At 42.6% G+C, this 13,945-nt stretch overlaps 1 protein-coding gene and 1 long non-coding RNA gene across 2 annotated transcripts in view; one reads left to right on the top strand and one right to left on the bottom strand.

The window, feature by feature from the left end:
* LOC100539298 (inner centromere protein-like) overlaps nt 1-13,945 on the top strand; it is a 50,203-nt gene that overhangs the window by 304 nt on the left and 35,954 nt on the right.
* On the bottom strand, nt 102-2,154 carry LOC109367710. The gene is made up of 3 exons (XR_002115067.1): nt 1,727-2,154; nt 1,081-1,265; nt 102-506 (listed from the first exon to the last, which is right to left on the bottom strand). It is a non-coding gene; the product is annotated as an uncharacterized LOC109367710 (long non-coding RNA).

Here is a 13,945-nt window from a genome sequence, read left to right as displayed (position 1 = left end):
GCAGCCACCCTGACACCACGTGACCGGCACTGCACCGGGCGGAGGCGGAGCGCGAGCGCGGGCCGGTACCGCCCCTCAGCAGCCGGGATGGGGGAGTTCCTATTGCGAATGGCCATAGAGTCCTTAGCTGGAAAGGTCACCTTGTCCAACTCCCCTGCAACGACGGGGGTCTGGCTAGATCGTTTGTGAAAGCAAACACTGAAAGAGGAACGAAGGGCTGAATCGCATTGAGTTTATTGAAAGGTGAATTGAGAGGAGGTTCTTTATAGTGACTGCGGGATGAGAGAGAAGAAAGAACTCAGTGAGTGGTTGCTGGGGACAGGCGGATATCAGCGGATCTCGCGACCCTGCCCGTGGCAGGGGGTTGAAACTGTATGATCTTGGAGGTCCTTTTTAACCCAGGCCGTTCGATGATTCTGTCATTCATTCTATGATCTTTGGTTTCTCATTGGCTCCTCGACGATAGCAGATTCATGGCATCTTTAGCACTTGCCAAACATCTGAGTCTAGAATAAAAAAAAACCACCAGTGTTTAGGAAAAGATTGGTAATACAAAGAGTCCTTTTAAACATCCACTGAAGCTGAAGAGGGCTGAACTTTCCTGGTGGTGAGCATTCAGATTTCCTGGAAAAACACAGCAAATTGCCACTAGCCAAAGAAAGGGCAACACTGGGGGTCTGCGTGCTCGTAGCCATTTTGGGAAAGACCCAAAGCTTTGGAGCCAGAACTAGTTCCTCAAAGATAAGTCCTACTTGGGTCCTCAGGCATCGGATAATCTCTGAAATTGATTTTCATTAGCCTTTGCAGGGTTTATTTCCTCTGAAGTGCCTAGAAACAGAGCATCTGTTGAGACTTCAGCTTTGCAGTCTCAGATTTGGCCAAGATCAGACAAGGTGTTTAAAGTGCTTGTTCATTATGCAGCACATACACTTTTCCTCTGGAGTGTGCATGACCCCATCATTTCCTTCTCAAACCAAGCTTAAAGGGATCAGCTTTAGGAGTAGCACAAACTTCCTTCACTTAACATTTTTGCATTTTGAATCTCATGTAATATTTTGCAAGTGGGGAGGGAGAACTCACCAGCAGTTGTGCAAGAGCCTGTTTGTCTGTGACAGAAGCCTGCACACACTTCTTCAAACTGCTTTCCATCACACTCATAGCAGGTGTTGTGATGAATGGAGATACTGCATCCATAAATTCATCAACAGATCCAAAGAGAAACCTTTCCATTATTTTCTGGAGGAGTTCGCAAGGTGAAGCTGTAGCTGGAATAGAAGTATAAGCAAGCCAAGCTGGAGAACATGAAAATTAACCAATCTCATTGAAACAAACTATTCTTGAACACAAAAATAACACATGCACATGCGTATGTTCATATGGTGTATTTTGCTGCTGAAGTGCTTCCGGCCTCTGAACTCTTGACCGTGCAGGCAGTGTAATGGGGACAGTTGGACATGGTGTGTCATAGTGCTATATTCTGTGGGAATCCCAGGCATCCTTGACCCCCTGGCAGTGCCATCCCTGCCTTGTTCACTCAGAAGTCCTCAGAACCTCCACAAGAGAAAATTTTGTAGTTCTGATGGAAAATAGAGGTGCACGATAAGAACAGTTGAAGAGCAAATAAGAAACAATTAGGATGAATGATCCTTTGACTGTAAATTATGTTTTCGCATTGTGAAGAGCTCTACAGATCGTTTAGAGGTTGATTAAAGGCAGCGGTACTTACCAGGATGGCAGAACACTGCCAGCATGGCCAGCACTAGCAGCAGTGCCAGTTTCATCCTGGAGATGTTCTCCTGCCGTATACTGACAATTAACCTGAAAGACAACTGGACTCACTTTAGAGCCATGCAGACAGAGCACTGCTATATATCAGACATTTGAGTCTGATCCTCCCACTGGATGACGTGGCCAGTCATGTCACTGTGTTGGCCTTGTATCCTGCTGGTCTGGACAACAAGTGCCAACGAAGTCTCTGGAAGCTCTGCGTCTGCCCTTCCTGCTTGGAGAAGTCTCAGGGTGGGGTCCCAGGAGCAGCAGCAGACACAAATCTCATGCTTCCTCACCCCAAAGCAGGAGCAGTGCCCCCAGCTTTCTGACCAGCATCCTCCCCTTCCTTCCCACCCACCACTCACTCGAGGACTGAGGTACTTTGGAGATAAAAGGAAGATGAACAGATGCCTTGCAGCTGTGTGAGAGTGCTGACCTGCTTGAGAAATAGCTGAGTGAGTAGGATGAGCTGCAAGAAATGTTGAGACTTCTCTAAGGAAAAGAAGTGTTTTTCTCAGAGTAACGCTCCCGCAGATCGTCGGCCTTGCCACATCTCCTCACTTTTTGTTTGTCCATTTGTGTCATTTTGCACTGCCAACAGCTTCAATATTATGTTTCTAAAAAACAAAGATTGTACAATATTGAAATCCTCCCAAAGGGTCCTTGTGTGGATCAAACCCACAATGCAAACGTTTCTCTGGCGAGCAACAGAAATCCAGATTTGGTCTCATTTGAGATTTGATCTCATTTGAGATTTCAAGGTTTGTTGTTCTTTTCATGCAGTGATCCAAATGGCAATGATAGTTGTTTCAAGATTGGTTTGGAGTGACAGGAGATCATTAGCAAGTGCTTTCAAACCCCCTTCCAAGCACTGTGAGTGCTACTGTAAATAGTTGCCTTGGATTAAATTTCCTACTCATTTTTCTCTCTCTGAATGAAGTAAGTGCCTGATAAAGGATGAGAGTATCTTGAAGCCTCCATGGAGGAGTGGAACCCTTTGTGCTCAGCATTCATATTCAAGCAACCTTTCCTGAGAGCGGTCACACTCACTTTTGGGAGAATGGAAGTGGCAGATCCAAAAATTAAACTAAGATATCCCGAGATGCATACGCTGCCGCCTCTTGTGGGACTGTTTCCTTCCACATTTCATTCTCACTCTGCAGACTTGTGTGGTAATTACAGACTATCTCTGGGTTTGGGATTAGGAGGGGAAGAAGAGCTGGTGATGACTTTTTGTTCAGACCAAGTGTTTGCTTGTTTCCCTGTCCACTGTCCTGTATTCATCACATTTGTGTGTATGGAGACACTGGTGGCAAAATGATCTCTCCCTGCTAGAAATGGATGAGGAGTGTGGAGAACACTGAAGTGTATTGAAAGAGTGCACAGATTGTGTTGTGAATTTTCCTATGAATGCAAGTTCTGTGTGACCCAATTACCAATTCTTAAGACAGTATTTTTGAAACTGTATCTTTAATTTGTTCGTTTTCTCACTCATGTTCACACTCATGTTTTAGCTTTTGATTTCAAAGAAGAATCATTTATTTTTGGTGCACAGCAAAGCAAAACTATCTTTCATATTCTTGGAATAGGCAGAATTGCATTCAGTTTTATTGATATGGAAAGAATTGAATTTGACTGATTCCTTGGTGGACCAAGAAATATACAGACGTGTCCTTCACTTTTTCTGACCTGGGGTACTTGTTCACCTCATCAGTAGCAGCAGAAATGATAGGCTGTATGGGCTGTATACCAAAATTCAGTGTAGGCAGTTTGTAGGCAGTTCTCTCATCTGCTCTTAGTTTCTATTAGCAGAGCCATATTTTGTTATAGCAACTGGCCCACCTGGGAGAGATCTGTATTCAAGTAGCACTACTTGTCTTCAGAAAGGCCAGCTGTGGTCCTTCAGCAAGGCGTCAGCAACTTGGACTTTAAAGTGCTTCACTTGAGGACTTATGTGTGTGCTGTATAATGTATAATAACTCTATATAGTAATTTTGTTATTTATTCCTTATCAAACCAAATGGCATCTTGTCCTAACAGCAGAAAGGAGGAAAAAAAAAAAAAAAACACCTTTACTTATAAAAACAGAAGAGAGAGATCATTTTAAAACACTGTCTGAATTTTATTTAGAGCTTGGATTTTACCTCTAGAGAAATAAGATCTAAAATACAATGGAAGGTGACTGGGTTCTGTACTCAGAGCACAGAGTTGAGGAATTGCCACCATTCTGGTTCTCTCCATTTTGTTACATATATTTGTTACTTTCCCAGAGGCTTTGGACATGAGCAACTGCAAGCTGTGGGAGTGTTATCAGCAAGTGGATCAAATATTTGGTGGTTTAAGCTTCTGTTCGGATTTGTTTCTGAAACAGAAAGAGCAGTGAATGTGGCATACTCACTTCAAAAAAATAACATAAAAACATGTACAAATCCTTAAAAATATGCAACCATAGAGAAAAGCTGAATTTATGTGAGCTATGCATTGAACTCGTACCCTCTGGCAGGACTTGTGTGAGGACAAAGGCTTGGTCTCACACCCGTGGGTGCTTACAAGGTCAGTACACACCATGAGATTGTGGGCAAACACTAACAAAGATCAAATGTGTCATACAGGCTGGAGTCTTGCTTGCCATTATCTGTAAGTTTTCTTTTTCATCTTGGCTCTGTTCCTAAAAACACATCTGCATGAAGCAAGGTGCTTCTTCCATTGGGGAAGTTGGTGTCTCCACAAAATTGCACAAGAGGAGAGTTATTAATTTTAATAACATTACAAATATTGACTATTCTAGAGGTCTGATTGGAAGAGTATCCAAGCAAACATTCCTTTTGACCAAAAACTACTGGTCTGATTGTTTCTACCTCCCACTTCCTAGCTAAGACAACAGTGGGCATGCCACTCCTACAGGCCCCACTGTAGTGTCAGCTGTGGCTGTTAACAAGATACCTGAGGGGTCCATCCCACCCGGGAATGGGGACTTGGCTTCATAAATGATTCTCTGGAGTTTGTTCTTCCTAAGAACCCACTTCTGGCTTTAAGCAGTCCCTGCAGCCACTGGGCAGGGAATGTGGAGACGTGCCCAAGCATTCTTACTGTGATTATCATTTAGCTTGGATATTATGAAAATATTTCTTCTCAATAAGAATGGTGAGACATTGCAGCAGGCTGCCCGGGGAGGTGGTGGAGTTGCCATCCCTGGAGGTGTTCAAGAACTGGGTGGATGTGGCACTGAGGGACATGGTTTGGTGGCATGGTGGTGATGGTTTGGGGGTTGGACTAGATGATCATAGAGGTCTTTTCCAACCAAAATGGTTCTGCAGTTAATAAAACATCTGCCTCATCTGTCTTAAATTGCATTTGCATGATTACAAACTTGTTTGCTGACAACTCTTCTTCCCCACTGCCTCAACATCAGTTAGGGAATGCTTAAGTTAAAATATTTGTATACTCTTTGTCCAGAAGCTGGCACAAAGCTGCACAGTTATAAATGTATATAAAAGAATTAATTACCAGCAGATTGACAAGGGCCTTTAAATGCTCAGGAGAAAGCTCATCAATACATTTCTTTAACTCAGTCAAAGCAGCTGAAGTCATCTCATCAACATTATACCGAGAAATTGGCCCAGCGTACAGCTGTTCTACAGAGCCTTCAAGAAGCGTCTGAAGAAGACTAGGGACAACCTCATGAGAAGATCCAGCACCTGCAGTATGAAATACAAATGGAAATATAACAAAACTTTCACTTGTACACATTCAGCTTCTCCATGAATATCAAAGCCTACCTGTAATAATCATTTTTTCATCCTCCCTCTGAAGCTGCCAGCATTTTTAGATGAAAATAAACTGAAAATGTTCTACTCTCTTAATCTCTCCTTTCTTCAGGTCCAAATCTTGTAGCCTTCTGATGTTGGTACTACACAGCTACCTGTAAAGCTTGATTTAGCTTTTAAGGTTGCCATACTGTTATTCCAAAACCTCATTGCAGGGCTGCTCATACCATCTGATCTCCTTTCCATATTCTCTCTGTATAAGCTTTATTAAGTTATTGAGCTTTGAATTAAAAAAAAAAAAAATCATCAGTATTTTAAGTTGTAACTCTTCCAGTAAATTCTTTGGGGGTTTTCCCCTTCTTTTGTTATCATCTCTGTTAATTTATGAGATTTAATGTGAGAATCACATTAATTAAAATCCATATTCGTTACCTGCTGTCATTAGGTCTTTAGGTTCTTTAGCTGATGTAATAACTTAGGCTGTTATATCAATGTACATCACATTCCTGATTAGCCTGCTCTTTCTCTTATTCCGATTCCACATTATTAGGGTTTTGCTTAATGACCTCAGAAGGATTAAGTAGGCTGCTAGTTCAGCCAACACCACCTCACACTGAATTAGATTATCTGTTTTCATTTGCATTTTTACCTCCAATTTACTAACTTAAAAGTAAATTTCCCCACATTTGTTTTCTGTTGTCTGACACTTTGGCATCAGTTATTAGGCATCAAATTATGTACCCTTGTGTCAAGGAACCAAGCCTAGAGGAAACGATAGGTGATGGTAGTAGTTAGCCATCATTAAAAACAAAATTGTATGGGGTTCATTTTGCCTAATGTTGAGTCCCCACATCTGATCTGGTCTCTAGAACCAGCAGGATAGAGCATCTAATCTAGTGCAGGTATATTGTTGTTGATTCTGGATCAATCCATCCATTCAAAGGAGAGCCCAGAGTGAGTATTCAAATACTGGCCAGAGCACACACATCACATTGTGAACCCCCTCAATATTTTTAATTAGCAAAACTTACCAAGTGAGCTGCAACAAAGCATGGTGATGAGGAGCACAGTAGCAGTCAGCTTCATGGCAGTGAGAGCCATTTTTTTGTACACCGTGCATTAAGCTGTGAATGCCAGAGAGCTACCTTTATAGCTTAGTGCAAAAACCTGGGGTATATATGTGGGGAATGGTCCCAACAGGTCATGCAGCTGTGCTAAGATTGGATCCAGGCCATGATTGTGAAGTGGATAGATGAAAAATGTGAGTGACCTCTGCATTCATTAATTGCTGCTGTCGGTCTTGGAACAGTGAACACGCTGCTCTGTTAGTGAGAGTTCACGCTGACATTACATGTGAGATGTATGGCTTTGGAAGCGCAGCACAGGGAGATTGTTCTCTAATATGTGAGCATCCAATACACTTCATCTACTCATTTCATTTGAGGTACTTTTTGAGCTCAGATTCCAGCCCTCTGATACGGCTTCATGCACACTGCCGCTTTCCTTGCATAATTATTTTCATTATTATTTTATTATTATCATTTTCTTTGCTTCTATTCTGTAGCATCCCTTCTCATAGTGTTTTGGACTAATGTGCCTCTGTAAGGACCACAGTCTGAGGTCTGGCAATACACATATTAAAAAGAGAAAGCTGATATACATGAGCGAAAATAGCTACAAACCAAGGAAACACATTTTTGATAGCTTCTTCTATACAGCTTTTCAGGTGCTCTACAGTCAAACATACACCTTCACCATTAAGGCATGAAGAGATTGCTTCCACCTGAACTGGCAGCTGAATCAGATTTGCTGATTAACTTCGGAATAATATCACCTTGCCCATCTTAGGTTAAAAACAAGTGAAGCACATTTTTAAAGTAAAAATTAAAGTACTGTTGGCCAGCTGAAGCAACATTCAGCAGGGCCAGCTAATTACTGAGTTATAGACCTAGTTCTGCTAGCTGGCAGCTAGATAGGGTTGCTAGGCTTCTTTCTATTCCTTCCTCATAGGGGAAACCTCAACAAATTTTCATTATTCCCATACCTCAGTCAACAAGTTGGTTTAACAGCTTCCAAAACATACTGGTGCTACATCAGTTTTTTTCACATAGCTGTACATAGCAGAGCACAGATGGAGGATAGCTGTTAGTGTTGCTTGGTGGAAGCTTCTTGTCCTATCCACATTTGTACGCAGAGGTGCTGAATTTGCCATGGAGTCATCCTATTTATTTGTCTGGATTTTTTCAAGAAGAAGAATTGTTTTTATGCCATGGTTTTTGTTGGTGGTTGGACTAAATTATCTCAGTGGTTCTCCCAGCCTTAACATTTCATTGGGAACTTTCTGCAATATTTTGAAATACCACATCATCTCTCTTTAATGACAGCTGTAAATGTGAATACATATGTATCTGAGAGAAGCAAATCCTGGTAAGGATGACCCAAAGCCAATCATCATCATATCATTTGATAAAGAAAACTGATTAGCAAAGACTGTAACTGTTTTTATTTTATTCTTATGAGAAACCTAAATGGTTTGAAGATAGGGTTGCAGATCCTAGATAACACAGTTGGCTCTATTCTATTAGAGTGTGAAAGTTCATGTCCAAGAAATGGAGAAAAATAGGAAGATGGAAGTTCAGGGTCAGTCAGCATTTGGAGTCATCACAAAGGAGGGTCTTGGAATCATTCCTGCTCTTCACAGCGTTTTAGCAAGTTGTCCTATAAAAGAGTAAGAACAGTGTATGCAGGCATAGCACAAGGTAAAAATACGTAGGGAAAATGCAGAGCTCCCTATCCTTTTCGTTGGAATCATCACAAAAGTTTCACTTCATCTGCCTTCTTCCCTTGCATCTCTAAGGTCTCCAGCCCTAAATCACCTCTGAAAGGTCGTCACCCCGGGCACAATGCCAGGTAGGGAAGTTTCTCCTCAGCCCCTACCAGCAGGGCTTGGTTTCTCCAGCATGCACTCAGCAGTAGGGAGTGGGAGGCTGCTAGAGGAACTTCACCCTTTCCAGCTTTCACCTGGGACAGTGAAGGTCTTCTACAGCCCTTCCAAATCAATTATGATGCTGACATCTCAGGAGAAAAGGATAGAAAAGAAGGTGTACATTCAAAATTACTTTTGTCCTCTTTAGACTAGTATTTAGGTCTAGCTCCAAGAAAAATAACTGAACAAAACCATGGTCAGAAAGAATCAAATTACCATCAACTCTACTTTTGCCTCCTTCAACTCTTCCGAGTGATCCTCTGCACACAACTTCAGCTGAGTGGCAGCAGTTCTGACCAAAGGAGAAGACCCCACATAGGGCTCAATGAACTCCAGGTATTGATCCAAAGGGTCATAGAGAGCTGACAGCACAAACTTATGCAGAACATCGCAAGCAGCAGATGCTAAAAAGGAAAAACATGAGAACAGGCAGCAGTCAGTGACAGAAGCAAAGGATGTTGTGCAGTTTCCAATAGCTGTCTCTTCAGACCCAATGCAATTGGTTGAAATATGTTTCTTCAGGGTGATCACTTCCTGGTGGACACATGAAAATAAGTGTCCAGGCGTAAGTGAGGCTAACCAGAAAAGCTGTGTACCTTCATGGCAGGAGAATTCATCTGGGATGTTAACAATTAGAGCTCACCTAAACAAGGAACCCATCACTGCAGCTGTCAGCCCATAGCAATTCAGACCCCAAAAACACAAAATCTGTTAATACTCCTGGTTTTAGGATGGTTGCTGAGGAGAAATAGTGCTTCATGTTTAACTGTTTCCCAGGTTGAAAGCAGAAACTGATGGAAGCCATACTTACGAGAGCAGCTGTAAGACGCCAGGGCAACCAGCAGAAAAACAGCTGTCAGCTTCATGGTGGCTTCTGCTGCACACAGTTCTCAGATCAGCACAGCAGCTTTGGAGTCTTCCTGCAGAGCTGACATTTATACAGGAAGCAGCAGGCTGTGCTCCTCCTTTGACACTGATGTCAGTCAAACAGCCTTACCTTCACAGCTATGGTGTATTTATTTACAGAGAAAAGATGCCAATACCACTTTTCCTCCATTCATGAGTGGCATGTTTTGTTGGTTTTTTTTTCTTATTGTGCAACACATAGGGAAATAGCTTTCCCTGCCATAGTGAACAAATCAAGGGGTTCTTCCTCCTTCTCTCCATAGAAGCAGAGACAGTTCTCTTAAACCAAGTGACATGTCCCTTGCTGGTCTCTTAAGGACACTGACTGCCCAGAAGAGCTGCAGGTGCCCCATCCCTGCAGATGGTCAAGACTAGTACGTATGGGGCCCTGGGTGGCCTGATCTGGAGGGGCTGTCTCTGCCCGTGGAGGGGATTAGACTAGATAATCTTCACATTCCCTTTCAACCCTAATTGCCATGCACATTCGTGGATGCATAACTTCTGAAATGGATCATGGTCAAGCCAAGAAGTTGGTCCATAGACTGGGATGATCTGCACCTACAGCTCCAAGCAGTTGAGCTGAGACCCAGCACTGATGGAGCCCAGAGAAGGAACAATAGGGCTCCCAGCTCAGCTTTACTGGGGAGGAAGAGCCCAGCTGAGGCTGGCCAGGATCATCAGTGCCTCAGGGCCTGATTAACCACTTCACCCTTGGCTCTAAACTAAGTTCGGATGTCTGCCTCAGGTGGAGGCATCTGTACTGTAAGCTGCTGAAATTAACTGTGAGGAACACCACTATACTCACTATACACACTAAACTCATCTCAATGGTTTGTGGTATTGGTACATATATGGTCTGTGGTAATTGTTAAAAAGTATGTTATTTCTTATACTTCTCATTCCCTCCATCCACCTCTAGGAAAAGAAACCAGAATAAATGCTTGTAGGCATATGCTTGCCAAGATTCACAGTTCTGCACATGGTAAGGGCTGGACAAGTTTCATTTCATTCATGAAATGCATTTTGCGTCAGAAAAACACTGTATTTTTCAATCTGAAAACATAGTAGAGAATGTAGAGCTGGAACTATATTGTTAGCATAGCAAAAAAGCTATGGGCTTGTTGTATATATTATAGCACTTAGTTTGGAGGCAGATACTGTGAGAAAAATATCAAGGTTGGTAAGAAAAGGACAGTACTTAAATGAGTCTCATGTTGATGGAGTTTGATCTATAGATCAGCTTCTTCACTCAACTGCAAAACAGATGCATAGAAGTAACTTCATTTGGGCTAACCCCATTTTAGCACATGCCAGTTTTCTGAAGACTGGGTCATTGCACAGATGGCATTGCAGTCCCAGCAAAAGCTCTGCAGGGAGATTAGTTTCTTCCTCTGATTTAAAAGTCACTTGGAAACATATTTTACACTGTCAGCAATAAACGTTCATTTTGACCACCTCCAGTCTTTACACCAAGCTTGTCTTTCCCACTGGCATTTTCCTTGCTAGTAGAAAGTCATGGGAACTGTCTGCTGGGTGTAATCATGCCAAAGACCCATGAGTTCAGCAAAATAGTTGCTTTGTGTTGTGTCAATATGGGGAATATGGATGAATGCTGCTATGCACAGGCAGGAGAACAGGGAATTTGGGTGAGTTTTTTGTAACCATTGCAGAACCTGACCCAGTGCATCTGTACATGATAACTGAAATGCTCAAAGCCTTTTATACGCCATAGAACAGTGCTTTGCAGCCATAGTCTATCATACCTTATCTTTGGCTTTACATTTTTACTCAAGGTAAATTTATCACTTCATCTTATTAAATAAGAACCTAGGGGATGGAAGAACACCTTTCGTTGTTTACAGGCCTGCAAAGCCTTTCTGTGAGCTGTCATCATCTCCTTCACTTGAACAGTGAGCAGCATAGTCTGAATGTCCCAAATGGGACCCCTGTCCCAGGAACGTAGCACTAGCCTAGAGCAACACCAGACAGATAACAGCAGGAGCTGAGAAGTGAGTAGGTGGGCATTTAGGAGACAGGAGAGCATTGAAGCCACTGAAACAGGAGACATGGAGGGCTGCTGCTCTGCTGAAGGAATTATCTGCTGTGGCAAACGCTAGAGTAAGCGAAAGCAAGCAGTGAATGCTACTTCGTTGGGTTCTCTCTTCACTGGTGGTGGTTGGACAAGCCAGAAAGCAGGCAGATAAACATCTTAACTTTCCAATTCTGATTTAGAATCCAAACACTGAAAGATTCAACCAAGTCTTACAACTAAGTCTAGAATCAAGTCTGGTTGTGCCCACTGACATATGTAACTCTTCTTTGTGGGTCTTTGTCTTAACAGCACTGTGGTACAAGCATTGGTCAGAGTAGGCCAGAATAAAGACATGGGAGAGCCAAATCCTGATTTGTTCAGCACTTCTCACACTGTTTGAAACAGCAGTATGGGACAGAGAAAATGCAGTAAGAAAAAAGCTTAGACTTCCTACAGGACACAAACAAAGACTTAAAACCACCTTCTTAGCAAGCATTTTAAGTTACAGGGCTCAATAAACACAACACTCTCAAGGCAAGAAACAGCAGAATTTGGTTTGGACTGCTCCAAAAGGATTGTTCATTTGTTTGTTGTTCTAGCCATCAATTTGTAGTGCAGTGCAAACAGTTACTGTGGAGGACAGGCAGCCACCTGCACCAAAAGGTAGCCGCAGGTGGAGAAAGCTCTTGGCACTTGGAAATGGAAAGTTACAAGAAGAAATTAGAGATGCTGATTTCACCAGCACACAGCATTTCTTCCCACTGCCATTTCAACCTGGGAAAATGACAGTCCACATTCAGATCTTCAGGAAATACTTTCACACTCAAGACTACCAACCCCCTCAAAGGACATGAGCATTGCAGCAATGCTCTCTTCTTACACACTTGAGAGTTATACATTTGACAGCACACCTTTCATACCCAGCCAGCTTCCAGAGTGGCTCCATTTTCTTCACAGTTGTGATCTCTTCAAGTTTGGCCACCAGCTGCTGTTTTTGTACCCAGGAAGGGTCTGGCTACACTGGACAGAGCCATTCTCCTTAGTCAGCCCCTCCTCCTACAAAGGGGAGGCCAAGAAAGGCATTAGCCACAATGGACACACAACCAGATTTATTCTAATTCTAAGGAGAAAGCATATTCAGATATTTAATATAGGAAAGGGAATGCCAGAGTAAATACTAAAGTGTAAAGAGGCAGAGAGGAAGGGTAAGGCTTTGGCTGGGACACCAAGCTCTCATACACACCTAGAAGTGATTTTGAATAGTGCTAGCTCCTTAAACTTAGCTTTTCAGCTCCTCTGAACCCAAATGGGAAACAGGTATGGATCCCGGCTCAGGATCCCCCCTGTAAACAGACATGAAATAAATGCTTTGACATGCCAGTGTTATCTTGAAACTGCACTGAGAGGTCCTGGTTCCTATTTCTAGTAAACCAGTCCTGTTCTGCTGAGCAGATATGGTAAGAAAGGTAAAGGCAAGAAAGGTAAAAGCCCTTCTCCTTCCTCTCTACTCAGTTGTTCTAAGCAAAACTGAACCGCAGTCGCTTATCTCAGAAGAGCTAGCTGCTTTCTCTACTTACTTTCGTAAGTAGTAAGAAGTTTGCAAGAAGTCACACACTGCTTACCTTCAATGATGAATCTGAAGTATCTGAGAAAAGCAGAACTCATAATTTTGATGAAGTTGGTGGTATACGAGTAAAAATGGGTCAGTAATAATCCTTTGCTTGCTTTGGGTTCTTCTCAAGGTCAGAATCTCATCGTTGTCAAGATAGAATGGTAAAAAAAATCAGTTACAGATACTATCTTTCTTACAAAGTTTAACTGGTCTGTGAAGACCAGAAGTGACTTTTCTCTTTGCCAATAATTTGCTTTCTCAACTTTTTGTTTGGCTTTTTCAGTTGGCAGTATTCCTTATTCACAAAGGTGTCTGTAACACTCAATGTGGCTAGAAAGAACATTAACAGCTGCCCTATCCACTCTTTCGGGTTTGTCAGACAAGAAATAAACTGATAGGTAGTGGGAAATATTCCAGTATCTCAAGGGCACTTACATTCCTTAGACTCTGGGAGATTTAGGCTGACATTGTCCTCAAATCCTGAGCCTGCCCTCAGTTCTGTGATGGAGAGTATCACCTTACCCTTCCTGTATTACATCTCCACAGATACGACTTACCTGCCTCTACAAACTAACAGGATCACAGGCTTGCAGTGCTGCAGCAACCCTGTTTCCCTGTTTTATATCACGGAATCCAGCTATTTTCTGCAACTCCAAGGAAACGATACCAGTCTACAAGAATAGATAGGACACAGCTCATTCCCTTCCTTTTCCTTACAGATGAAAAAGCACTGCAAATCACTGACAGCCAAGTTCACTAATTCGGGAAATACTACTGTATGCTTGCTCCATGCTTACACTTCTCTGGATACCTGCTGGTCCCTAGCTGCAGTGACATAGCCATGGTAGACATGGCCATTCAGCCATCTCTGC

This window comes from Meleagris gallopavo, chromosome 5 (assembly GCF_000146605.3).
Source record: "Meleagris gallopavo isolate NT-WF06-2002-E0010 breed Aviagen turkey brand Nicholas breeding stock chromosome 5, Turkey_5.1, whole genome shotgun sequence".
Classification (NCBI taxonomy): domain Eukaryota; kingdom Metazoa; phylum Chordata; class Aves; order Galliformes; family Phasianidae; genus Meleagris; species Meleagris gallopavo.
The sequence above is the reverse complement of the archived record's forward strand: the minus strand, read 5'-3'. Positions and strand labels throughout refer to the sequence as shown.